We start from the raw sequence: 27049 nt of genomic DNA on the forward strand, positions 1-27049 counted from the left end.
TCGATCGATGGGTGACTGTCATGGGGTTCAAGAGGACCTCGATAGATTGGTCCAATATTGTGAACTCAATGATATAGTTCTGAACCCGTCGAAATGTTTTCATATTTCATTCACTAAGAGAGTCCAAAAAATCATTTATGAATACAAAATTGGAAACGAAAAGTTGAAATACGTTAGTGAAATTGTTGACTTGGGTGTGACGCTTGATGAAAGATGGTCATTTCGATCACACATCGAAAAAATGATTAGCGCGTCAAATAAAATGGTTGGATTTATCAACAGAAGTTGCAAAGAATTCAGAGATCCTAGAGTCTTTACTGGCTTGTACTACGCGTTTGTGCACAGTAAGTTGTCTTTCGCATCCGTTATCTGGAATCCTATTTACGAGGTTCACATAAAAAGAATCCAGAGAATTCAAAATAAATTCCTAAAATTTTTAGCTTTCAAAACTCATACCATCATAGAAAATAGAGATTATACCCCTATAAGAAAAAAATATCATATGTTAGCATTGAAGGATGGTAGGTCGGTGCAGGAACTTTGTGTTCTCCATAAAATTATACACTCTGGGATTGATTCACCTTTTCTCCTTAATAAAATCAATTTGCATGTACCGGGAAGAGATCTGCGAGATAGAACTCTCTTCAACGTCATATTTCGTAGGACGAACACAGGACAGCACTCTCCGATGCGGCGCCTTCAAGCTACTTATAATAGTCTTGAATTAAATAGTGGCATTGACATTGTTTCGGATGGTCTTACAAGGTTCAAAAAACTCTTAAAACACTTTTTCATGTCGGGTTAGGGGGATTTTTTTTTTTTTTCCTTTTATTTCAGCGAGTTGTTTCTGTACCTATTATAATATTAAGTGGATACTCTGTTGGTAAATTTTTTTTTTTACTGTTTGTATCCTAAATGGGCAATAAATAAATAAATAAATAGGTTTAGAAGATACAGAAACCGTACGAAGAAATTTAATCAAACCTTGTAACTACATAAATAGAAAAGTTGAAGCATTAAACTAAAAGCATAGTAAATTTTAATACATTAATGTTATGTCTGAAGGGATGACTAATAAACTATTCTATCTCAAATGTCTCAAGAACTAATTATTCATCAACTATATAAAAGTTCCAGCAAAATTTTAGTTACTTCGAGTGTTTTCATCTGATTTTTCTGGGAATTCAGTAAAATGAGATATGTCATTTCACCACTCTTCCCACAAAATTTGGATTCCAGGTTGATTTACCGACTTCCACTCATCACATCTCCAGAATATACAACCTCCTCCAGATATCGATCGTATCACCCCAACTTACCCCGACTAAGTACCATCATCCCCCACCCCTCAATCAATCCTTGACCAATCCCATCCCCCCAAACCTGTCTCCAAACACCCTACCAACTACTTAACACCGTATCTCTTCGCCATCACCTCTCCAGCAAGACACCTAACTCCGGAATTGAGTGTGTGTTAATCCTACCCAACTAAGCCCTTTCGGGCCATATCCCCGCTAATAAATATGCAGCTTTATATAATCCCCGAAAACTCAAGACCCGCTTCTCCTTTCCTATGGAGATGCCGCCTTCCCTCCTGGACCCTACCGGCTCTCCATGGAGATTTGCATATTTGAATAGAATATCAATTTCGGGGGGGTTAGGGGGGAGGCCCATATCCAAGTCGTATCTCCTGTCGGCCGGTCGACTCGAATGTGGAATGGCCCTTTGAATTTTGAGCAGACGTGTAGTGGGCGAATGATGTCGTGGCTGTTTGCATCCGAATGGACCGGGTTGGATGCTGGGACGGGGAAAAAGTGGAGATTCATCGTCGTCCGGGATGGTGACGCTGGTTTTTAGTGGCTTTATTCTTGGGGTTTTTGCTACCTGATGAACTGAAGCTCTACTCAATAAGTTTCAGGCCTAACCAGAAAAAATCACATTATTTTTTTGAAAATTCGATTTTATTCGTCTATATGACATCCTTCAAGTAGGGATTCACGGCTTGGCTTGATTTTCAAGCTATTTGGCTAGAGCTTGACTTGATTTCAAGTCAAGATCAGGTCAAGTAGTAGTTTTTCAAACTCAAGTCAAGTATTTATTTATCAAGTACTTGAATCATATCAAGCTACATACTTGATTTTTAGCAGTCTTATTGTGTAGTGTCACATCAATAAAAAAAAATTGATGAAATGAGAAGGAACCTTGGGAAAAACATTTTGATTCATTAAACTTTTATTGTATGAAATAACCGAAAATATCAACTTTATTGAAATAGAAACAATAATTAAATCACTATAAATCATAACAAAATGAAAAATAATGAAAACATGAAGTTTCTTAATATTGAGAAACCACCAGGCTTTGTTTGATTTCATAATTTTTCATCCAGGATCTAAGACACATGAGGAATCATATAGATTTGTCGCCTAACCTAACCTAACCTATTGCGAGTTTTTTAGCTGTAAGAGCACTTCTGGAAAATTGTCTTTCAACAAGAGCTGAAAATGCTGGCGTTGATAAAAAATCCTTGGCCCTTTTTCCAAGTTTGCAATAGTTATTTATAATACAAGTGCAGAAGGCATTGATATTCTTCCACGAGTTCAAAATTCAAAAACGAGCCACGAAGTGGCGAGTTTTGGAATGAACGAGTGGTAGAATGAGCCTTCTGTACGAGTATTATACATTATTTTCTCTAATTCATTGCATTTTTATTGAAATTAATGAAACATTTCCATAAATATCATTTAGTGATTTTTGCATTGAAAAATGTTGGTTGGCAGAACTGATTTCTTTAAGGCAAATTGATGAATTGACAGATAAAGTCGTGGCGGAAAGTTCGGAGTGCCAACATAGAATAATAAAATATAACCATGAAAACTGTGCGTTTCTGATATATTCTTGCACGATTTTGTTCTACAAGATGTGGAAGAATGAACGGAATAACCACAGAATTAGAGAAAGAAATTTCTGAAACTACCATAATCTACCAATAGATTTTATAGAAATGTGAAAGAACTACTAATAAAGTCACACTGGCGAATGCTTCAGTCTCTAGGCGCTTGAAGAATCTCCTTATTTAGTTCAAGCGCGCACGAGATTGCAGAAATATATGCCGTGCTACGCGTGCGTATCAAGCTCAAGTAATATCAAGTAGCTTAATATCAAGTCAAGCAATAAATTTCTGAAATCGAGTCAAGTCAATCTCAAGTATGTAATTTTTCACGAGCTTGATTTTCAAGTCAAAAAGTTGGTAAAAAGTTAAGCTACCTGACTTGATGAATCCCTACGCTTGTCCTCCAAACAATTGTCTTCAATCGATAAAATATACTCTTATACTATAATATACTGCTTAATATACTCTATTGTACACTCGCGTCCGGACGTAAGAGTGACATCGGTGAAATCTAGCTCCAACATTATGACTTACGTTAAGAAAGTCGACATTTTGAATATCTTGAAAAAAAAAGGTATCAGCTATTTCGTGATCCATTAAAATCTGAGTTTATTGGCAGAAGCATTACATTAAACCTATCGGCTTTTTTGGACTGAATATTTTCGAGGATCATAAGTGATACGTTGTGAATCGTTAAATAAATAGACGGAGTGTGAGTACAATTATTTCAATGAGAACGAATAAACATATCTATCTATCTATCTAATCAACGAAACTTTCAACGAAATTCAATGGATCATAGCTGATACTTTTGAAAAAAAAGGTATCAGCTATAATCCATTGAATTTCGTTTATTGGCAGAAGCAATACATCAAACCTATCGGCTTGTCTTGTACTGAATATTTTCGAGAATCATAATTGATACGTTGTGAATCGCTAACGAAATAGACGGAGTGTGAGTACAATCAACAAAACTTTCAACGAAATTTAATGGATCCTAGCTGATATTTTTGGAAGAAAAAGTATGAGCTATGATCCATTAAATTTCGTTTATTGGCAGAAGCATTGCATTGTACCTATCGGCTTCTCTTCTACTGAATATTTTCGAGTCATAACTGTCGTTGTGAATCGCTAACAAAATCGACGAAGTGTGAGTACAATCAACGAAACTTTCAACGAAATTTAATGGATCATAGCTGAAACTTTTGAATTAAAAATGTATCAGCTATGATCCTTCAAATTTCGTTTATTGGCAGAAGCATTATATTAAACCTATAGGCTTCTCTTGTACTGAATATTTTCGAGAATCATAAGTGATACGTTGTGAATCGCTAACGAAATAGACGAAGTGTAACTACAATCAACGAAACTTTCCGTCGAATGCGAAGCGCGTTCCAATTAAGAATTTCAACATTCCCCGCTGTTTCCGTTTTTCCGCTGTTTTCCCCAACAACGTCTAAACAATCCAGCACGCCGCGACTCTCGAAATTCCTCCGCAGACACGTCCTTAATTGAAATTTGCCAGAAGTTTCGCAGGACGACAGTTTGCGCTCTCCGTCAAGATGAAACACATGCTCCTAAATGTTTTAAGATGCAATTAAGAACATCGAATCAGAGCATAAAATAATTGTATCCATTCCGTGCTGTGTAAATGTAATTAGAGACGAGCCGAATGCGGTTTTGGGGCGGGGAGGGGGTTGGTTTCTCCCCGTCGGCTTTATTAAACCAGAGAATCTCAAACGGTCCCAGTTGGGTGCACTTCCCCGGGGATTCTGGTATGGGAGGTGACTCTGGTCTAATATAGCAATTTTACCTTTTCTTCAACTAGCATTAAGGCCACTTCGTCGCAGCGTCAACCACAATAGAAATTGACATTAATACCATCAGGGACCGACAAACTTCGCAAAACACAAAACACAGAACCAATTTGCAAATCAACATGAAAACTAGGCCAAATTTTAAAAAATGCAAAAGTTGAAATTAATCTACTTTCTAAATCTAGTGTATGCAGGATACCTTGATATTGTGAAAAAGTAAGCAGGAACAAGAAAGGTATGGCCGATTGAATCAAACCGCACTAACTGACAGACCCAACATCTTATTCTCTAACATAGAAATTATCTCGAATATCAAGAGCTGAATGAATATAGAAACCATCTAAATATACAGAATTTCGAGTTATATCAACAAAATAGATGAAACACCAAAACTCATAGCCAGCAATAGATCACACAAAAATTAAAGTTCTCAAAGATAGAAGGGATGAACCAAATAGCCAGCACCCTCTGGCGGATAAAGTATAAATCAAAATCTATGAACAAGAAACCTCTGAAGATGCTTACCGCAGTAGTGAGCGTAACTTCAGGTGAAAAATCGACTAGAACACGGCTAAATAGCCCGGGATTTTCTAATATTTTCGGCAGTAAAAGTTTTCAGCATTACAATAACTTTTTTAAGAAAAAGTTTATGCGGTGTGCACTTAAATGTGTTTTTATTAATTTTATGTGATACAAATCACTTTTTCACACAGCCGAAATAGCTCAGTTGGGAGAGCGTTAGACTGAAGATCTAAAGGTCCCTGGTTCGATCCCGGGTTTCGGCAGTACTTTTTTTCCAAGTTTATAACACTGGGTAGAAACTCCAATCCAATACTGTAATTGAAGCACATCATGTGGGATTCATTATTTCAATATAACTCAACTCGACAATAACGAAGGTTTAAAATTGTATTTTTTATGACTTATGTTGTGAATGCTTACATACTTTGATCAAGGTGTTAATTGACAGAGCTAAGAAAACATTTATACAATCTCAAACACTACTTTTATGTTCGAAACGCTCATTACACCTTGATAATTGAAACAAAACTTCAATCCAGTGATTACTGATGGTTATTGGTGTATTAACTTGCATTTTCCAGTATTAAAACAGATCTTTTCATTTCTAATGTATATTATATCTGTCAGATTATCTGTTTTTTCGATAACGACTCCGTTAAAAATAACATAGAGAAGATGTGAACATAATCACTTGATCGTGTGAACAGGATCACTTAGATAAGTAGTAGTTTAGTCAGTAGGGATAGTAACTATTTTCATCAGCCGAAATAGCTCAGTTGGGAGAGAGAACTACTAAAATATCAAACAACAAATGATGTAAACCATTATAACATGTACATATTAAAATATAATAAAGACTATAAAAGCAAAAGCGTTAGACTGAAGATCTAAAGGTCCCTGGTTCGATCCCTGGTTTCGGCATTGCTTTTTATCTTAATTTAAAGCGCTGAGTGACTGTGGTGATAATTGAAATCTCATAAAGCATTCATAATTTGAAAAAACAAAGGTTAATCAACCAAATATTGCAAATACAGAAGTCAAAAGTTTTATCCCTCAATTGGTGATTATTTTAATGGTGAATTGAATTGAATAATATACGCGTGAAAGTCGTAAATCTATAAGAGTTTCTTCGGATATTCATTTCCAAAGAGCATGCTTCCCGTCCGCCTCTTCATTTTTGAAAATAATGACTCAGTTAAAAATAATATAGTATATAGAAACCAGGTCCCTGGTTCGATCCCGGGTTTCGGCAATGCTTTTTTTCCTAATTTGAAGCGCTGATTGACTGTGGTACTAATTGAAAGCTCATGGAGCATTCATATTTTGAAAATAACAAAGGTTGATCAAGGCAAATATTGCAAGAACAGGAGTCAAAAGTTTTATTCATTAATTTGGTGGTTATTGTATTGGTGAATTTAATTGAATAATATACGCCTTTAAGTCGTGAATTTTTAAGATTTTCTACAGATATTCATTCCCAAAGTGTATTAACTGCGTCGGGCTGTTCGTTTTTGAAAAAAATAACTCAGTTGAAAATAACATACAGAAGATGTGAACACAATCACTTGATCGTGTGAACACGATCACTTGCAGTAAATCTATAAGATAAATTCGAGATATTCATTTCCGAAGAGCTCCGTCCGGCAGTTCGTTTTTGAATTAATGACTCAGTCAAAAATAACATAGAGAAGATGTGAACATCATCACTTGATCGTGTGAACAGGATCACTTGAAGAGTGACCCAGTTATGATGGTACGGATTGCTATCTTTCTTTAACAGCCGAAATAGCTCAGTTGGGAGAGCGTTAGACTGAAGATCTAAAGGTCCCTGGTTCGATCCCGGGTTTCGGCAGTTATTTTTAGTTTTTGGCATTCTGTAACCTTGAACCCTGAATCGGAGCTTTGGAGTTACTTTTATTTTTCGCAAAAAAATAACTAGTATCTCACATACCTACTTCCAAAAGGACCTGTATCTGTTTACTTGAAGAAGTGTATTAAATTAAGTAACTGTTTTTCGATTTTATTAAACCCAGAATCTCAGAAAGTATCTTATGTAACTTTGGATACTTTCCGATAGTATCTCTGACAGTTCTGCTCAGAATTAATAACGGTATTTTATAAAGCAGAATGAAATATTTTGAAAACAACATAAATGCTAGTAAAAGGCTTATTCTTCCTTGAATAAAATCAATATTGGCATGAATCTACCAGCTTCTCTAAAAATATATTTTTCTAATGTTCTTTCAACTATACGTTCTGAAAAATGATGATTTCCGCAAGAAATAACATTAAAGTATCATGTATGTGAATAAAATCACTTGATCTTGTTCGGTGTGAATCTAATCACTTGATTCTGTGAACATGATCACTTCGATAGTTATCCGCTTGTCATATTAGTGAGAAAGCTACCTATCTATGCAGCCGAAATAGCTCAGTTGGGAGAGCGTTAGACTGAAGATCTAAAGGTCCCTGGTTCGATCCCGGGTTTCGGCACAAGTTTTTATTCGTTTTTGCTCATAGTAACGAACCATAAAATATCCTCGTATTTAATTTTATGGATATTGTGAACAATCCATCAAATTTAAAAATTGACCAAGGTGACTGACGAATAAAAAATTAGGCGGTATTTCCTTTCTCGACGTTTCAGGTTGTCTCCCAAATGAATATCGCAGTAATAAATTTGTTTGTTTGTTGAATATGACTATTTATTGTTTTTTGCCCTAAAATGAATAAGGAATTAGTTGGACATCATATAGTGAATTAAATAATCATCAAAGAAATAGATCTCTCGCTCAACACTTGGTGAAATTTATAAATAATCATCATTTTCGGCTAACCAGAACAAAGTTGGTCTTTTCAGCACATATGAATTATTTATATCTGTCTTTTGAAGCTGCTCTAGGAGGTAATATTTTATGCAATAAAAAACTGTTGATAGCTCTGAAACCATTATGAATTAAATTTTGTGAATTATAAGTTTTAGCATGATTATCTGAAAGATATCATTTTATGAGGTCATAATTCAGAATATTTTAAAACGATAAAAACATTGTTTCAACTATTTGGTCGAATTCATAACGCTTTTTATTGGTCGTTCTAGAGATAAGATTATATATTATTTCACACTTTCTGCTACAACAACGGAGTTTTTCGTAAATTAAATATGTATATAATTTCTAAATTGGCATTGTATTCATATTAGGGTATGCAACTTCAGTTATTCCTCAGTTTGAAGATGTTTGAAGCTCATTTAAATATTGTCCGAAAGATCTTTCTTCCGTATTAGAATATATTATACGAGGTGATTGAACTAATTCGCGAATTCATTAATTTCGAGCAAATAATTTGAATACAATATACTGCCTTTGTCGCTCTACACCTGAAAGAGTAACAGGTAGGGATTCATCAAACCAACTACTTTACTTGAAAATCAAGCTCGTGAAAAATTACAAACTTGAGCTTGGCTTGACTTGATTTCAGATATTTATGCTTGACTTGATATCAAGCTACTTGATATTACTTGAGCTTAATATGCACGCGTCGCATGGTATATATATTTCTGCAACCTCTTGCGCGCTTAGACTAAATAAAGGGATTCCTCGAGCGCCGAGAGACTGAAGCATTCGCCAGTGTCACTTTATTAGTAGTTTTTTCACATTTCGATGAAATCTATTGGTTGATTTTGATAGTTTCAGAACTATCTTTCCAAACTTGGCCAAAATGGCCAAGGATTATTATTAACGCCAGCATCTTCAGCTCCTGTTGGAAGACAATTTTTCAGAGCTGCTCTTACAGTTACAAAAACCCGCAATAGGTTAGGCGACAAATCTATTAGATACCTCATGTGTCTTAGATCCTGGATGGAAAATTATGAAATCGAAAAAGCCTGGAGGTTTGTCAATATTGAGAAACTTTATTTTTTTATTATTTTGTTATGAATTATAGTGATTTAATTTATGTTTCTATTTCAAAAAAGTTGATATATAAAAATGTTTTTTGCAAGCTTCCTCCTCATTTAATCATTTTTTTGTTGATGTCACATTACACAATGAAACTGCTAAAAATCAAGTAGCTTGAGATTGAAAAACTACTACTTGACTTGAGCTTGACTTGAAATCAAGTCAAGCTCAAGGCAAGTAGCTTGAAAATCAAGTCAAGTCGTGAACATCAATTCTATTGGAAACTGCTTTAGTTGCGAAGATAAGAATTCTAAAAAACGCGCCAAAACCCCTCACTTCATATCAGTGTTTTTCTCATTTTCTTGAGGTTCTTCGCTACATGTGTTACTGGCTCTGGAACTGCGGAGCAGAGACAGGCCATCCACCATTAGGATGATATTAAGGGCCGGAATGCCGATCGGGGTAACTTTTATAAAACGGCGTTCCAGGGGGGGGCGTTAAATCAGCGGAGTCGCGAGATATGGCATTAGAGCTCGCAGATGCGTCTTCTAGGGCGTAATGAGGGATGGAGTTTTATTAAATCTTCCGGGGGATGTTTTGGAGGGTGACGCAATCTAACAGATTACATTTTGGGGGTGTTATTTGCGTTTGAGGAAATTCGACGATTAAGACGATGGCTTTATGTTCGTTTCGATGGGGCGCTGCGAATTTTAGGCTGAGGTTTATAGTTATGGCTGTATCACTTCACATAACCCCATTCCACAATACAGAATACAACTTTACAAAAAAATTTTTTAGGATACAGTGGCTAAAATGTGGGATTTTCAATTAAAACAGTAATGCCGCTTGTAATTGAATTTTCTATAAGTTCGTCGACTTAATTCATAACGTAACGCAACGTTACGCATCGTAACGCAACGTAACGTAACATTACGAAACGTAAAGGGTGTTTTTTTTTAGAGCTATAGAACTTTATATTGCAATAAAACAACGATGGATTATTTGATTGACATGAATTCTATTTATCCACAAGATAATCCTATGGCATTACATTTTAAATATGATTTCTGGCATATGACCGCCACGGCTGGCTCGGATGTAGTCCAATCTGGACGTCCTATTTTCGATTACTTTTTCCAACATTTGTGTTCGTATATCGGCAATAACACGGCGAATGTTGTCTTCCAGATGGTCATCGGTTTGTGGCTTATCTGCATAGACCAATGACTTTACATAGCCCCACAGAAAGTAATCTAGCGGTGTTAAATCACAAGATCTTGGAGGCCAATTCATAGCTCCAAAACGTGAAATTGGGCGGTCACCAAACGTGTCTTTCAATAAATCGATTGTGGCACTAGCTGTGTGACATGTTGCGGCGTCTTGTTGGAACCACAGCTCCTGGACATCATGGTTGTTCAATTCAGGAATGGAAAAGTTAGTGATCATGGCTCTATACCGATCACCATTGACTGTAACGTTCTGGCCATCATCGTTTTTGAAGAAGTACGGACCAATGATTTCACCAGCCCATAAAGCGCACCAAACAGTCAGTTTTTCTGGATGTAAAGGTGTTTCGACATACACTTGAGAATTAGCTTCACTCCAAATGCGGCAGTTCAACCAGAAGTGCGCTTCATCGCTAAACAAAATTCGCTTATGAAAATCGCGTAGTGCGCGATACGTATTTCGCACAGAACCATTATTTTCGAAATAAAATTGCACTATTTGCAAGCGTTGTTCAGGCATGAGTCTATTCATGATTAATTGCCAAACCAAACTGAGAATAAATCACTTGACAGCTGTTAAATCGGTCGCCATCTTGAACAGTAATGCCAACTTAAAGTTATATACCTCGAAAAAAAACACCCGTTACCTTCGTCAGGGAATGATAGAGCGTCCTGAACGGTGAACGAGCGCTCGAAAATATCCCCTATAAAAGGCGGAAACAGCGTGTATCTCCTCCGTATCCGTTGGACCAATGAAACGAACGACAAAACTCATTCCATCGGAATCCCAAGTGACTAAAACGCCGCTAGAGGCGATGAATTCAAAACTTCCCAAATAAGACTGTGCGAAGTTGAATTTGTTGTCGAAACTTTGTACCCACTCTAAATGCAAATTCGGATTCGCCCCGAGCGCCAGAACAAACAACAAGATACATTAGGATGCCTAAACATGGCTCGGAAGAAATTCTAATGTTCATCTTAACGACGAGCGGTACAAGTTGGGAGGGGTTGGAGGGGTTGGTAGTTAAAATTCATTAAAAAATAAATTAAATGCAAATATTCGCGCGATATAGCGGGTCGGAGCGGAAAAATCTGACTTTTTTCTTGATTTGCAGGCTTACATAAAGGGGGAATTTCAAATGAGATGAGCTTCGTTAGATTCAGTTTAAATATGGATGTTCAAGAATAAATTGTTGAAAGAATTTATAGAATTTCAAACGGTTATAACAGGCCAATTGAAACGTCCTCGGTCTACCATAGTAAAACACGTTTTTTTGGCAAAATTCGATTTTATTATTCAACATAGTTGCTTTCGAGGGCGATACAGCGATTATAGCGATCTTCCAACTTTTCGATACCATTTTTTTTGTCTTTCGCTTCAAAATAGGCCTCAGTTTCGACGATTACTTCTTAATTGGCGCTAAATTCCTATCCAGCGAGCATTCTTTTGTGGTCTGAGAACAGGAAAAAGTCGTTGGGAATCAGATCTGGCGAATACGGTGGATGCAGAAGCAATTTGAAGCCCTATTCATGCAACTTTGCCATTGTTTTTATTGATTTGTGACACGTCGCATTGTCTTGATGAAACAGCACCTTTTTTTCTTCAAATGGGGCCGTTTTTTAACGATTTCATCCTTTAAACGATCCAATAACGCTATATAAAAATCGCTGTTGATGGTCTGGCCCTTTTGGAGGTAATCAATGAATATTATACCTTGCGCATCCCAGAATAGTGATGCCATAACCTTGCCATCAGCTGACTGTTTTATTTTTTGTCGCTTTGGATTCGGTTCATCGTGTGTAGTCCACTCAGCTGACTGTCGATTGGACTCCGGAGTGAAATGAAGGAGCCATGTTTCATCCATTGTCACATATCGACCCAAAAATTCCGGTTTATTGCACTTAAACAGCTTCAAACACTGCTCAGAATCATCAAGACGTTGTTGCTTTTGATCGATTGTGAGCTCGCGCGGCACCCATTTTGCACACAGCTTTCTTATGTACGAATATTCGTGAATGATATGATGTACACGTTCAGATGATATCTTCACAATGTTTGTTATCTCGAGCAACTTCACTTTACGGTCATTCAAAATCGTCGTGCTCTTGAACATCTTGAAAATGAACAAAAAGGAAAAATTTTATTCAGTGATTAAACTCATTTTTCGTTAAATGGTTATGTGAACAAACAGAGTTGCAGAATTTGGCGTTCTGAAATTCCACACAAAACTGTTGAGACACCATTACATCTAGATAAAATCACTGTGTGGTGTGCAGATCATGCTAGTTATTGCCCCATATGTCTTTGAAGAAAATGTTCGAAGAGAAACAATCAATGGAGTACGATACAGAACAATGTTAAATGATTTGTTTTTCTGCTGTTGTTGATAATAATCTGGAGGATATGTGGTTCCAACAAGACAGTGCCACCTCCTACACAGCCACATTAATAATCGATTTGTTAAAAACAAAATTTGTTGATAAAATTTCATCGAGAAATTCTCTACTTGAGTATACTATACGGTCGTGTGATCTTTCTTTCTTTTTTTGGAGTTTCTTTCAATTGAGTAATAAAAAATAAGCATTGACCGTTCATACTATTAGTGATATTCAGCAAAATTTATGTGAAAAAGTGAGAAATTTGGTGAACAGAATGCACTAGGTATGTACGCAGAAGTTGTGGTGGTCATTTGAATGATGTTATTCTTACTATAATAAAGGGTGTTTTTTTTAGAGCTATAGAACTTTAAATTGCAATAAAACAACAATGGATTATTCGATTGACATTAATTTTATTTATCCGCAAGATAATCTTGTGGCATTACATTTTAAATATGATTTCTGGCATATGACCGCCACCGCTGGCTCGGATGTAGTCCAATCTGGACGTCCAATTTTCGATGACTTTTTCCAACATTTGTGGCCGTATATCGGCAATAACCCGCCGAATGTTGTCTTCCAAATGGTAAAGGGTTTGAGGCTTATCCGCATAGACCAATGACTTTACATAGCCCCACAGAAAGTATTCTAGTGGTGTTAAATCCCAAGATCTTGTAGGCCAATTCACAGGTCCAGAACGTAAAATTAGTCGGTCACTAAACGTGTCTCTCAAAAAATCGATTGTGGCACGAGCTGTGTGACATGTTGCGCCGTCTTGTTGGAACCACAGCTCCTGGACATCATGGTTGTTCAATTCAGGAATGAAAAAGTTAGTAATCATGGCTCTATACCGATCACCATTGACTGTAACGTTCTGGCCATCATCGTTTTTGAAGAAGTACGGACCAATGATTCCACCAGCCCATAAAGCGCACCAAACAGTGAGTTTTGCTGGATGTAAAGGTGTTTCGACATACACTTGAGAATTAGCTTCACTCCAAATGCGGCAGTACAACCAGAAGTGCGTTTCATCGCTAAACAAAATTCGCTAATGAAAATCGCGATACGTATTCCGCATAGAACCATTATTTTCGAAATTAAATTGCACTATTTTCAAGCGTTGTTCAGGCGTGAGTCTATTCATGACGAATTGCCAAAGCAAACTGAGAATAAATCACTTGACAGCTATTAAATCGGTTGCCATCTTGAACAGTAATGCCAACTTAAAGTTTTATACCTCGAAAAAAAATACTCGTTATAAACGTGATCTTATTTTAAACAAAATGACATTTCATTCTGTAACATTTTTGGCTGTCTCGAGGAAATCCGAATACTCTTGGTAAGGCGTCTTGATAAGAGACATATATAGGATATAGGCCCACAAGTCAGGAGTCAAGTCTGTTTACATAATGGCATAATTTAATCTTTCAATCGAAAAATAAATTGTGCCTCCCTAAATAGTTTTTGTACTTTTTTAATTTTTATCATCGCCATTGGAAAACCCATTAATGATAATTTTATTGAAAAAATTCATCAGTATAATTCGTTCAAATTACCTTAAATGATCTTGTAAATGTTTTCTTTTTACGTTTCAACAAATATAGTAGCCTATTTGACAAATCAATTAAGTCTTCTATTAACCTTATGTGCAAACCATTAGTTATAAAATCATCAATCACACCTATCTTCAATTTATCTAAAAGCTTAGTTTAACCCATCAAAAACCACTTTAATGACTTCAAGCTTCTACAACCGAATCTAAGAATTCCACCAATCAATACCGAAGATAGAATCTAAAACCTATCAAAGGTCATTCCGTAGAAACGCCCGACAGCCCAGAGTATCATATATTATTTCTGAAATAACCAGATAAAGGTTAGACACTGACATTTCATTCGTGAGTGATAATTCTTGGAATACTAGAACGAAAATATTCCTCGATTCAAATACGACGAAAATGTCAGATCGGAAGGCATTTTAATTAAGGTGGCCTTTCGGTCTGACAGAGAGATTATATCGCATTTATACTGGGTGATTCAAACCGATTTATTGCAATTGTGGGAATTTTTCGACCGAATATTTTCAAGAGCACTTTGCTGTAGAGTCTAGAGACATGACTGAACATTCTGAACATGGAGATTTTCCAACACTGTTCTGTAGTATCAATATTTTTCAACGAACAAACCAATCTGTCATTTCGTCACTAAATGTAATTTTAGAATTTTTCCAATACATAAGGTTCGATCCACTCAATTTGAAATTAAAAAAAAATTACAATCATTTCAGTGAGACACAATTTTTATTTATTTGAAATATTAATCATAGATGTATCACCAGTTTTTTTACAATAAAGCTTCAAATCTTGGTAAACTACGGCGGAAGCTAAAGTGTACTCGTATACAGGGTGTCCCGTAAAGACCACGTCAAACCGAGGGAAAATGTAGATCAAAGAATAACCCACCTGCTATGACAAAATTCCTATTATAAAAGTCTTACCGTTTTCGAGAGAGCAAACTCTCTGATCAAAAATCGAAAATTACATCCATTCTGGCAAAATTATAGTCTACAGTTTGTTCTTTTGGAATAAGCGCACAAAAAGTTCCTGCGATCGGCAATACGGCCCTCAATATCACCCTAATGGCCTCTTTCTGTTCCGTTTCCGAGCCAGTAACACATGTACCAAAGGACCGTAAGAAAACAGTGTAAATCTTACCAGGGGGCGGCAGTTGGGGGATGCTCCCCGTGCGCCACTGGTGCCGCTCTGTAACGTCTTTAGGCGCGGATATGGAAAAAATTGTGATAGATGGCGGTGTCCCCCATCTGCCTGTTTGAGAGGGGTTGCTTGATGAGAGTATAATTCGATATGGGTGCTTGGGTTGATTGTTTTCCCTTATGTCGTGATGCCGGTGGGGTTTTAGATGGGTTTTGTGATGAAAATATGGGCTTTGGTTGATGCGTCCTGAAAAAAAAGCAGCTATCTTAATTTTCGATTCTTGAAGAATGTTTTTTAAAGAAAAAAATTTTTTTTTAATGAGTGAACTTCAACAAATTTTACGTCAATTGTAATTCAACTTTCATTTACATTTCGATTGAAGAAACACAATCTGATTGATGAAATAATAAAAAAAAGGCAATTTTCCAACAACAATCATAATAACTCATTTATAAATACAAAAAATTATAATAAAACAGAACAAAAATGTAGCATTGAAGTAAAGGACCATCACGAAAGTCAATTACCTACTTCTCAAAAGTTTTTTCATTCTTTTGCAAATTACTAAAAGATCTTTTTATTTTCAGCTTAATATGGAAGTGATGGTGTTGTGGTGAGTAATGTTCAATATTTTTTTCAATTATAATATAACGACAATACTCCCATGCACAACTACTATGATTGTGGAGCAGGAGCATTGTCCTTTGGTCAATATTTGAAGGCTGTGACAATTCTAACAAATATGTCTTCCTTACATCGAAGAATATTGCCTCAACTTAAAGATATTAATCCATAAAAGATGTTTAGACTCGCAAAATATCTAGTAATATCTAGCATCTGGAATTAATTCGTCTAACTGTAAGGATTTTGTTGTAGATGTGTACAATAAAAGAGTATTCATAATTTATAAACTATATTTGATTAACTCTCATTGTGAACAAAGGTATATTTTTGTAGACCATCATTCAGTGGGAGAGCCCTGTTGAAGTTATTATTGATTTCATAAGATATCTTGAGTAAATTGTGCAGTCATTAAATTCCTTTCGAGTACCACTTTTTTCCTCCAAGTAAGCTTAAAAAAAATACAAAGCAATGGCTTGATGAGTATCATTCAGCGTTGAAGTACATGTATCACTCTTAAAGGTGACTGTGTTGACAAATAACGGGTGATTTTTTTCGAGGTATATAACTTTAAGTTGGCATTTCTGTTCAAGATGGGGACCGATTTAACAGCTGTCAAGTGATTTATTCTCAGTTTGGTTTGGCAATTCATCATGAATAGACTCACGCGTAAACAACGCTTACAAATAGTGCAAATTTATTTCGAAAATAATGGTTCTGTGCGGAATACGTATCGCGCACTACGTCCATTTTATTTTGTTTAGCGATGAAGAGCACTTCTGGTTGAATGGCTACGTCAACAAACAAAACTACCGCATTTGGAGTGAAGCTAATCCTCAAGTGTATGTCGAAACACCGTAACATCCAGAAAAACTGACTGTTTGTTGCGCTTCATGGGCTGGTGGAATCATTGGTCCGTACTTCTTCAAAAACGATGGTGGCCCGAACTTTACAGTCAATGGTGATCGGTATAGAAGTATAGAGCCATGACTACTAACTTTTTCATTCCTGAATTGAACAACCATGATGTTCAGGAGCTGTGGTTCCAACAAGACGGCGCAACATGTCACACAGCTCGTGCGACAATCGATTTATTGAAAGACACGTTTGGTGACCGTCTAATTTGACGTTTTGGACCTGTGAATTGGCCTCCAAGATCTTGTGATTTAACACCGCTAGACTACTTTCTGTGTGGCTATCTAAAGTCATTGGTCTATGCGGATAAGCCACAAACCCTTGTCCATTTGGAAGACAACATTCGCCGTGTTATTGCCGATATACGGCCACAAATGTTGGAAAAAGTCATCGAAAATTGGACGTCCAGATCGGACTACATCCGAGCCATCCGTAGCAGTCATATGACAGAAATCATATTTAAAATGTAATGTCACAAGATTATCTTACGGATAAATAAAATTCATGTCAATCGAATAATCCATCGTTGTTTTATTGCAATTTAAAGTTCTATAGCTCTAAAAAAAACACACTTTATATTGTCGATTCTTTAAGAAAAAATATCTTATTTCCTCCCAACATATATGATGTCACAGGACCTTTGGTAGAATATTACAGTAGGACAGCACATCCGAAAGCTAGGTTACATAAGTACCATTCAACTAATTCCTTTCTAAAAATAATTCATTTCCTCGAAATTAGACGAACTAATTATGCCGAAATTACTTCAGAGATTGGCAATACTTAAAACTGCTCTATAATAAGAAAGAAATCTCTAGTCGTTTATGTCGAGGAGAAAATTGGATATCGCGAAGCAATTTTCAAACGACCCAACTCTGGCAAGTTGTTTTTTTTCGACCATTAGCTGATTAATTCAATCAACGGAGGAGACTTTACTTTATCAGAGCTTGTTCGTTACCTACTCTGCTTAATTTCACTAAGAAGCACTAGGGATGTAAATGAGAAGGGATGTTAATATCAGAGGCTATTTTGTTCTAGAAAATTGGTGTTTCTTCACTAAGATTTCAAATAGGTCATAAAGAGGGAAATATTCAGACAATTAAAGTTTAGTAGTAACCCGAAAAATCGAGCAGTTTATCTACATTGTTTGGCCATTGTTGTTCATACAATTATGTAATTTATACAATTATAGAATAAGGAATACAAATTTCCTTGACAAGATCATGCCACACAAGTTGAGTTTAAAGTATGGAATGCCTCAATTATCTCTGAAACGGATCGATCAATTATTCTAGATTTTTATGTGCAAGAATCTTGTGGTATGGTGGTATTCACATTGTTGATAAATATTTTTCAGAATGATGACGACTGATATCAAATAAAGGGTGGTTTTTTTTAGAGCTATAGAAATTGCAATAAAACAACGATGGATTATTCGATTGCGATGAATTTTATTTATCCGCAAGATAATCTTGTGGCATTACGTTTTAAATATGATTTCTGGCATATGACCGCCACGGCTGGCTCGGATGTAGTCCAATCTGGATGTCCAATTTTCGATGACTTTTTCCAACATATGTGGCCGTATATCGGCAATAACACGGCGAATGTTGTCTTCCAAATGGTCAAGGGTTTGTGGCTTATCCGCATAGACCAATGACTTTAGATAGCCCCACAGAAGTAGTCTAGCGGTGTTGAATCACAAGATCTTGGAGGCCAATTCACAGGTCCAAAACGTGAAATTAGGCGGTCACCAAACGTGTCTTTCAATAAATCGATTGTGGCACGAGCTGTGTGACATCACAGCTGCTGGACATCATGGTTGTTCAATTCGGGAATGAAAAAATTGGTAATCATGGCTCTATACCGATCACCATTGACTAACGTTCTGGCCATCATCGTTTTTGAAGAAGTACGGACCAATGATTCCACCAACCCATAAAGCGCACCAAACAGTCAGTTTTTCTGGATGTAACGGTGTTTCGACATACACTTGAGGATTAGCTCCACTCCAAATGCGGCAGTTTTGTTTGTTGACGTAGCCATTCAACCAGAAGTGCGCTTCATCGCTAAACAAAATTCGCTTATGAAACTCGGGAACAACGGCAATCTCATTTTAAGCCCATTCGACGAATCTACGCCTTACTTGATGTTCGTGAGTCTATTCATGATGAATTGCCAAACCAAACTGAGAATAAATCACTCGACAGATATTAAATCTGTCACCATTTTGAACAGTAATGCCAACTTAAAGTTATATACCTCGAAAAAAAACACCCTTTATTTTTCCCTTTTGAAATCTTCTTGAAATACCGAATATTTTCGATGTAATGTTCCCTATACCTAAATGCCATAACTTCAGAGTTTCAGCTACATATACATTATTATAATATTACATTATTATACCCCGAAGTTATGTTAACTTCGAGAGAAAAACAATTCCTAAAAAATTTCCTGGAAATTCATTGCTTCTCATCAATGTATTTTTTTTAAATTAACATAAAGAACCTCTTAAACTCGTAAAGCTAAAAATGCCAATAACTCTTTCGACATGCCCCATGAACCTATCAGAAAAATAAAACAACAACCAAACATGCCAAAAACTCGTGTAGATAAAACCGCCACCAATTTCAGTTAACCAAATAGTTTCCATTTCACTAAACGAAACAAGTGTGTGCACTAATTAATTACGTTATTCGTTTTGTTCACGCGAATTAAGTAAATTATTATGTAATTTTACACGTTGCTTACCTCGAGCTCGATGGAAATGACCGCAGTTAATTTTGTAATCGCCACATAATGAAACTTATTTTGTAATTATACCAATTTCACATGCCCTTGAGCAGAATGTTGTATACAGGGGTATTTTCGAGGTTTTCGGTGGTTATATATATGTATATATTATACATCCCTCGTTACCTATAAGAATTTCAGAAAATTTTTCATGAATATCGATAGCTATTCAGTATTTTTACTTAGCTTAAGAATCCATGAAATCATGAGACTTGACATCTCTGGATTTTTTCTTATTTTCTTGTTATTTTTTCCTCATTTGCAAGTGCAAGGTTTTTACCAACAAAACTGCTACCACCAATGCATCGAAAGCAGAAATTAGACGCTTCATAATCCCACATTTTTGTACATTTGACAAGTAGAGATTATGCCATTACGAAGAAAAGTTCCGACAACGCATTGAAATTCCTTATAAAAATGGTGACAACACTGCAGTCACAGTTTGCATAACTCGAAACACTTTTGGGTTGTCGTGAAACATCTTCTTGACCAACATTAGTCAAAATGCTGGAAAAATTTTAGCTGTTGGAACAAGTTAGCGATGTGAGATTCTCAAAGTGGGTTGATGGTGTGATTGGACCTTACTTATTCGAAAATCAGGTTGGTACAACTGTTACAGTGAAGGTATAACGCTAACGAACCATGATTCATGATTTTTTTGATGTGGACGACGTTTATTTGCGCCACTTGCCACACAAGCAACGAAACTAGGGAATCTGATACGACAAATGCGAGATCCCTCTGAAATTCTGCGGGCCAAAATTGCGGGATTTTCCATGCGGGATTCAATATTGAAATTGCATATTAGACGATAAAAGCGCAAACGTCTTTCGAAACGTCCCAGAAAGCAATAAACCTTTCATAAGTTACAGACGAAGATCCAACACTAGTTACTGCTGAAACTACGATTCATAATCAGCTAATTGGAAAGACATTATAACTCTATATTGAGTAAAGAAATGGTTAAAGCTTTATTTTCTAGAATAAAAGACCGACGTTCAATAATGTCAAATATGGTACCGTATTTGAAAAACCCAGGCAAATATCTGGAATTTCTGGGATAAGAGTCAATGTCTATAAAAGGCCAAGAAGATAAAGGGTTTTTTTAGAGCTATAGAACATTAAATTGCAATAAAACAACGATGGATTATTCGATTGACATGAATTTTATTTATCCGCAAGATAATCTTGTGGCATTACATTTATAATATGATTTCTGGCATATGACCGCCACGGCTGGCTCGGATGTAGTCCAATCTGGACGTCCAATTTTCGATGACTTTTTCCAACATTTGTGGCCGTATATAGGCAATAACATGGCGAATGTTGTCTTCCAAATGGTCAAGGGTTTGTGGCTTATCCGCATAGACCAATGATTTCACATAGCCCCACAGAAAGTAGTTTAGCGGTGTTAAATCACAAGATCTTGGAGGCCAATTCACAGGTCCAAAACGTGAAATTAGGCGGTCACCAAACGTGTCTTTCAATAAATCGATTGTGGCAAAAGCTGTGTGACATGTTGGCCATCTTGTTGGAACCACAGCTCCTGAACATAATGTTTGTTCAATTCAGGAATGAAAAAGTTAGTAATCATGGCTCTATACCGATCACCATTGACTGTAACGTTCTGGCCATCATCGTTTCTATAGAAGTACGGACCAATGATTCCACTAGCCCATAAAGCCCACCAAACAGTCAGTTTTTCTGGATGCAACGGTGTTTCGATGTTGAGGATTAGCTTCACTCCAAATGCGGCAGTTTCGTTTGTTGACGTAGCCATTCAACTAGAAGTGCGCTTCATCGCTAATGGACGCAGTGCGCGATACGTATTTCGCTCAGAACCATTATTTTCGTAGGTAATTGCACAAGTGCATCAAAATTACCGATAATTTTGCATGACAGCGTGTTGTCATAAAAACTGCATGAGTTCATTTTCATTTTTGAAAATGACCGAATGCAGTTTTTCAAAGAAAACACGCTGGAATGCGAAATTATCCGGTAATTTTGATGCACGAGTGTAATTCGGGGGAATATTTCCCGAATAAACTTTAACATTACCTGTCAAACTGATTTAGAATGGAATTGCCTTAGATTCGAACTGTGTAAGATGCATAGAAACTAAGCGTCTATGAACAGAACAATTATCGCAGTGCAGTTTCGCTTCCTACAATGCAATTATCGCTGTAATTTTCGATAATTGTTCTCCAGATACATAGAATTTTTGACAGGAGGGAAATATTCGATATAATATTGCACTATTGGCAAGCGTTGTTCAGGCGTGAGTCTATTCATGAGGAATTGCCAAACCCAACTGAGAATAAATCACTTGACAGCTGTTAAATCTGTCGCCATCTTGAACAGTAATGCCAACTTAAAGTTATATACCTCGAAAAAAAACACCCTATACATTTGTACTTCATAGCAAATCAACATTACGAAATGGAATTAAGAGTTTGACAGGCTGCAAAGAGAGACGTCTTCAGAAGGCAAAACTCAATCCCAAACCGAAGACCATTTAACTTATGCTGATGAGGAAAAAGTACACTGAAAAAACGTCAGGCGAGGACGTGGCACAAACTTATGTTGCTCTTCTAGGTACTTTAAAGGTCCAATGCACACAGAGGCAACGTCGTACTGGCGTCCGCCAAGTCACATTTGTGTGCATTGGATCTTTCAAGTATATACCATTTATATAATTAAGAAGTGGAAATAGAAAGAATATCGTTAAATTTCGAGTTATAAATATGGATGAATGCTTTTCCACAAAAAAGTATCACTTTCATTGATTCTCCACTTAAATATTGGTGTCACGTCTGCAGATCATTGGTTAGAATAACGATTCCTCGTTTTACCAGTTGATAATAAAAACCAAATGAAGCCATAATAAAAAGACACAGCAAAATTTTCAGACCATTAACACCTTGTAGGTGGATCCACTCCTTTTCGTTTCGTATCTCAAAACCATCCTCACATAAAAATAATTACCCAAATTCCCCCAAAACAACACCAGATAACGTAACAAGTAACTAACCTTATCGAAAACGAACGAAAGTAAGTCATTTACATAATATGATTACCTTCTATTATCACGACAACGACAGAAGACAATCTATACAACATCGGCCCACGCCTCTAGATCACGCAACGGTGTACCAACACGCCCGTCGGGGCCAACCTGACAAGACGAAAAACCCCAAACTGCAGATTAACCCACAACTCAAACGTCGGCCATAACACAACAAAAAAAATAATAATTAACATGACGTCCGGCAGTAAACGAACGACTCAATTTTTCAATGCTGGGGAAAGACACGTATCTCGTAAATTCACGTAGATCCCATTATGCGCATCGAAAAAGATGCTTACGAAATCGTTATACGTATCCGATGTTGCGGTTATGACGTTTGGAATGGTCGTTAGTATCAAGGCTTTTTTTCGTGAGAGAATTATTACTTTTGTGTGTCGGGACCGCTCGGTGGCCGACTGGGGTCCGTAATAATTCAGGATGTCAGGTAGAGAGAAAGCGATTCACGAATCGAAATCGGGGAATGGGGCGTAGGGCGTCTCAAGGTTCGATTTATAACATAATCGAAGTGATGTCGGCTTTGTTTTTTGAAACGGTGAAGATGTTGCAAAGAAACAATAGAATTTTTTTTTAGGTATCCAATTGGAAGTACCAGGAGAAAGTCAATTTATCTCATCCTTAAATGTTTCTTTTGAAGAAACCAGTAATAAATTCAGCTTTATCAGAATTCATGGCTTGGCTTGATTTCCAAGCTACTTATTTATTTATTTATTTATCCACCAAGATATTCAATTTGGGGATTATTATTCCCCATCAAAATTAAATGGGTGTCATATGTTTCCTTGAATAAGATGAAATAAAACAAAATAAAGAATACATTTATAACAAACAGTTCCACATTAAATAGTAATTTTCTCTTGAAGATATTCATATATTTTGTAGTGAGCCTTCTTTTTGAGTAATTCCTTCAGTCTTGTTTTGAGTACTATTCTTCTCATATTTTTGAACTCTAAAGGTAGCTTGTTCCGTAACACCATAAAGCAACTGGCCAGAGGAAATAAGTTGACTCTACTATGGGTACCAGCGCACTATGGGGTTGAAGGAAATGAAAGAGCGGATGAACATGCAAAAAGTGCATCAAGGTTAAGATCTGCTGGACCTGAGCCTTTCTGTGGGATAGGAAAAGACCAATATAAAGATGCGGTCCAGCTATGGTAGTTGAACAGTAGGACAATCCACTGGACTAGCACTCCTAGACTTGTTCAGGCAAAGAAATTCATGAAGATTTCACCTACCTACGCCAAAAAGCTCCTGAAGCTGACGCGAGCCGAGCTTCGGGTGATGGTGGGACTGCTGACGGGGCACTGTGGGTACAAACATCATTTGTACCGTATGGGAAAGTCAGCAGACGAGATTTGCAAGCTCTGTGGATCGGAAGCTGGAACAGCCGAACACTTGATATGCAAGTGTCCGGAGCTGGCTGGCCTAAGAACCATTCGCATGGATAAGCCGATCCTGGATACCGGAGAGGTAACGGCCAAGGCCCCCAAGGAGGTTGTCAATTTTATTAACGTCGTTGACGACCTCCCTGGGTTTCTATGAATGAGTAGGGTAGTGAACAAAAGATCTGCATGATCGCAGTTCCCGGAAGGCTAACCGAACCAAAAGGACCCCAGTTCAAATAATAATAATAATAATAATAATAATAGCTTGTTCTCTTCCATATTAGTCACTTCATAATATATGCACATGATCGTTTCATTTATCGAACTTGTCCATTTCATGCGTCTTCTTGGTAGACCTGCTTGGGTGAGTGCTGGTTGGGGATCCTGCGCAGCACCTTCAGCGGTCGGAGAAACTCATGTTATTCTTCTCCTAGAATGTTGAGATTGTGGAGGCGTAGCATTTTGTTCGACAGACGCCCGTCTCCTTAGCACTCTGTCACCGACGTCCCGCATACTGTCATGTCCAGCGCCGGCTCCAGACACGCCCTGACGAACCTCAGGCAGCGGCTCTATATTCCTATTCCTTAAATTCACCATCATTCATGGGTTCCTCCGTGTCGTGGGGGAAACGGCCTTTGATCGCTTTTTACGATCCGCAGAGCTACGGTGGGAGAATTCTTGAGCTGCTTTCCACACGGCTTCGTCCGTTACCCTGGACAGGGAACCTTCGACAGGTTTCAGCTTCCCGGGTCAGAGAGCTCCTGAAATCTGCGGTGGGCATGAGTCGATTAGCTTGTTCTATATTTTCATGTCTGTGTGATTGATAACAAGTTGAGATTGTTGAGAGGCCTTCATTTTATGATGTTGCAGGGAAAGATCGTTCGCATTTCGGGTAGAATAGGAATGGTGAAAGTTGTTCTTCTGAAATTCCTCCATATTATCATTAACAAAAAGAACACACTCCAATACAAGAAGAGAAGGCAAGGTCAGTTTACACTCTCGGATAAAAAACTGCAACTGTCACGATATCCCTTTCCACACAATGCTCGAACAGCTCGTTTTTGTTTAACAAATACATCAACCGAATGAGGACTCCCTCCCCAGAACAGGATACCATAAGAGATAACACTGTAGAAGTGGCTGAAATCTGCAATTCACGCAGAATCTTTCCCACCTATTTGTTTTATTCTTCTCACAGTGAAAACAGCTCTTGATAATTTCTTCTTAATTTCCTCAATATGACAACTGAATCGAAGATCAGGTAATAAGGTCACTCCAGGCAGCATTAGGTATGTTCTTTTTTCTGCATTTCTTTCAAATAGTAGGTGCTGCGTTTTTTGGCGTTGATCCTTGGCCAATTCGGCCAAGTTTGAAAAAATAATTCTGAAACTACCAAAATCTACCAATAGATTTCCTAAAAATGTGAGAAAAGTACTAATAAAGTCACACTGGCGATTGCTTCAGTCTTTCGGCGCTCGAAAAATCCCCTTATTCAGTCTGAGCTCGCACGAGATTACAGAAATATATGCCGTGCGACGCTTGCATATCAAACTCAAGTAATATCAAGTAGCTTGATATTATGTCAAGCTATTGATATCTTAAGTCAAGTCAAGTCAAGTTCAAGTATTTAATTTTTCACGAGCTTGATTTTCAAGTCAAGTAGTTGGTTAAAATGTCAAGCTACTTGGCTAGATGAATCCCTAACAGTACCACCTCGAACCGGATACGGCAGGTGCAACAACCTCACGCCGCCAACCGTAATCCCCCGCCGCCGATCCTCCCGCCTCCCGAAATTCGAACCAGCCGACCATAAACGTTAATTGCCGGGAGAAAGCTTACGAATCCTTCAGTCTTGTTAATGAAATTCCACTCCAGAAGAGCCCCAATCAACGGCGTAAAAAGACCCGGGCCACCTCCCAGCCGGCATTTAAGTTTAACTGCCTCTCCGCCAAGTTCGGGGGCATTCATTATGCATGTAGGACCGACCGGTTAAGCCCCGTCGCAGTTTCCGAAACCGCAGCGGCAATCCGGGAGAGAAATCCACCACCCCCCCGGTTCTCCTCCTCAAGTGCCGAACTTATATCGGCGTCTCGCAGACGTCCCCCCTCTACCCCTCCGGTACCCCAATTAAACTACCGTTTTAATTAAGGGGGTGAATTATGACGTTTAGGATGCTCCGGCGGGGTCTGGCGGTGGGTTCCAGCCTTTAGCTATCTGGGACGGTCCCGGTTTGATAAGGGGACGTATATCGGTGATTTGACGTTTTTTTATTGAAGTTTTAAGGTGTCGTAAAAACAAACGTATGCAATTCCTTTCTCTTCTTCTGATGGTTCCCTTCTTCTGTGGATGTTGGCTATCATGCTGGTCCACATGACTTTACTGACAGCTCCTTTGAATCTTTGAATATTTGAATGATCGTCATCCTTGCCCATTGCCTGATATTAGGGATTTCTGGCTTGGCTTGATTTTCAAGCTACTTGGCTTGAGCTTGACTTGATTTTAAATTTGAAATGTATTCATAAATTATGTTTGAAATGACCTCCACTATTCCTTATGCAAGCACGTTCCCTCTTTCTTATTTCTTTAGTTGTTACTTTCCGCCTGAAATTCACTCTAAATTTTCTCGCTGCTTCATCTATTCTAACGGTTTTAGATCCGAACAAAATTATAATAAAATTTGGTCAACGTAGAGAAAATTGACGAAAAGTAAAGTGAGGTGAGAAATCTTTTTAACATCACAAGAAATCAAATATCTCGTAAAGTGTTTATTTTTGGTTATCACTAAATATGGTGCTAGGAAA

At 37.4% G+C, this 27049-nt stretch overlaps 3 non-coding genes across 3 annotated transcripts; all 3 read left to right on the forward strand.

The window, feature by feature from the left end:
* Positions 1–5422: 5422 nt before the first annotated feature.
* Trnaf-gaa lies at positions 5423–5495 on the forward strand. The gene has a single exon. It is a non-coding gene; the product is annotated as a tRNA-Phe (tRNA).
* A 1516-nt stretch (positions 5496–7011) lies between these two features.
* Positions 7012–7084, forward strand: Trnaf-gaa. The gene has a single exon. It is a non-coding gene; the product is annotated as a tRNA-Phe (tRNA).
* Positions 7085–7652: 568 nt separating this feature from the next.
* Trnaf-gaa lies at positions 7653–7725 on the forward strand. The gene has a single exon. It is a non-coding gene; the product is annotated as a tRNA-Phe (tRNA).
* Positions 7726–27049: the final 19324 nt, after the last annotated feature.

This window comes from Harmonia axyridis, chromosome 1 (genome assembly GCF_914767665.1).
Source record: "Harmonia axyridis chromosome 1, icHarAxyr1.1, whole genome shotgun sequence".
Classification (NCBI taxonomy): domain Eukaryota; kingdom Metazoa; phylum Arthropoda; class Insecta; order Coleoptera; family Coccinellidae; genus Harmonia; species Harmonia axyridis.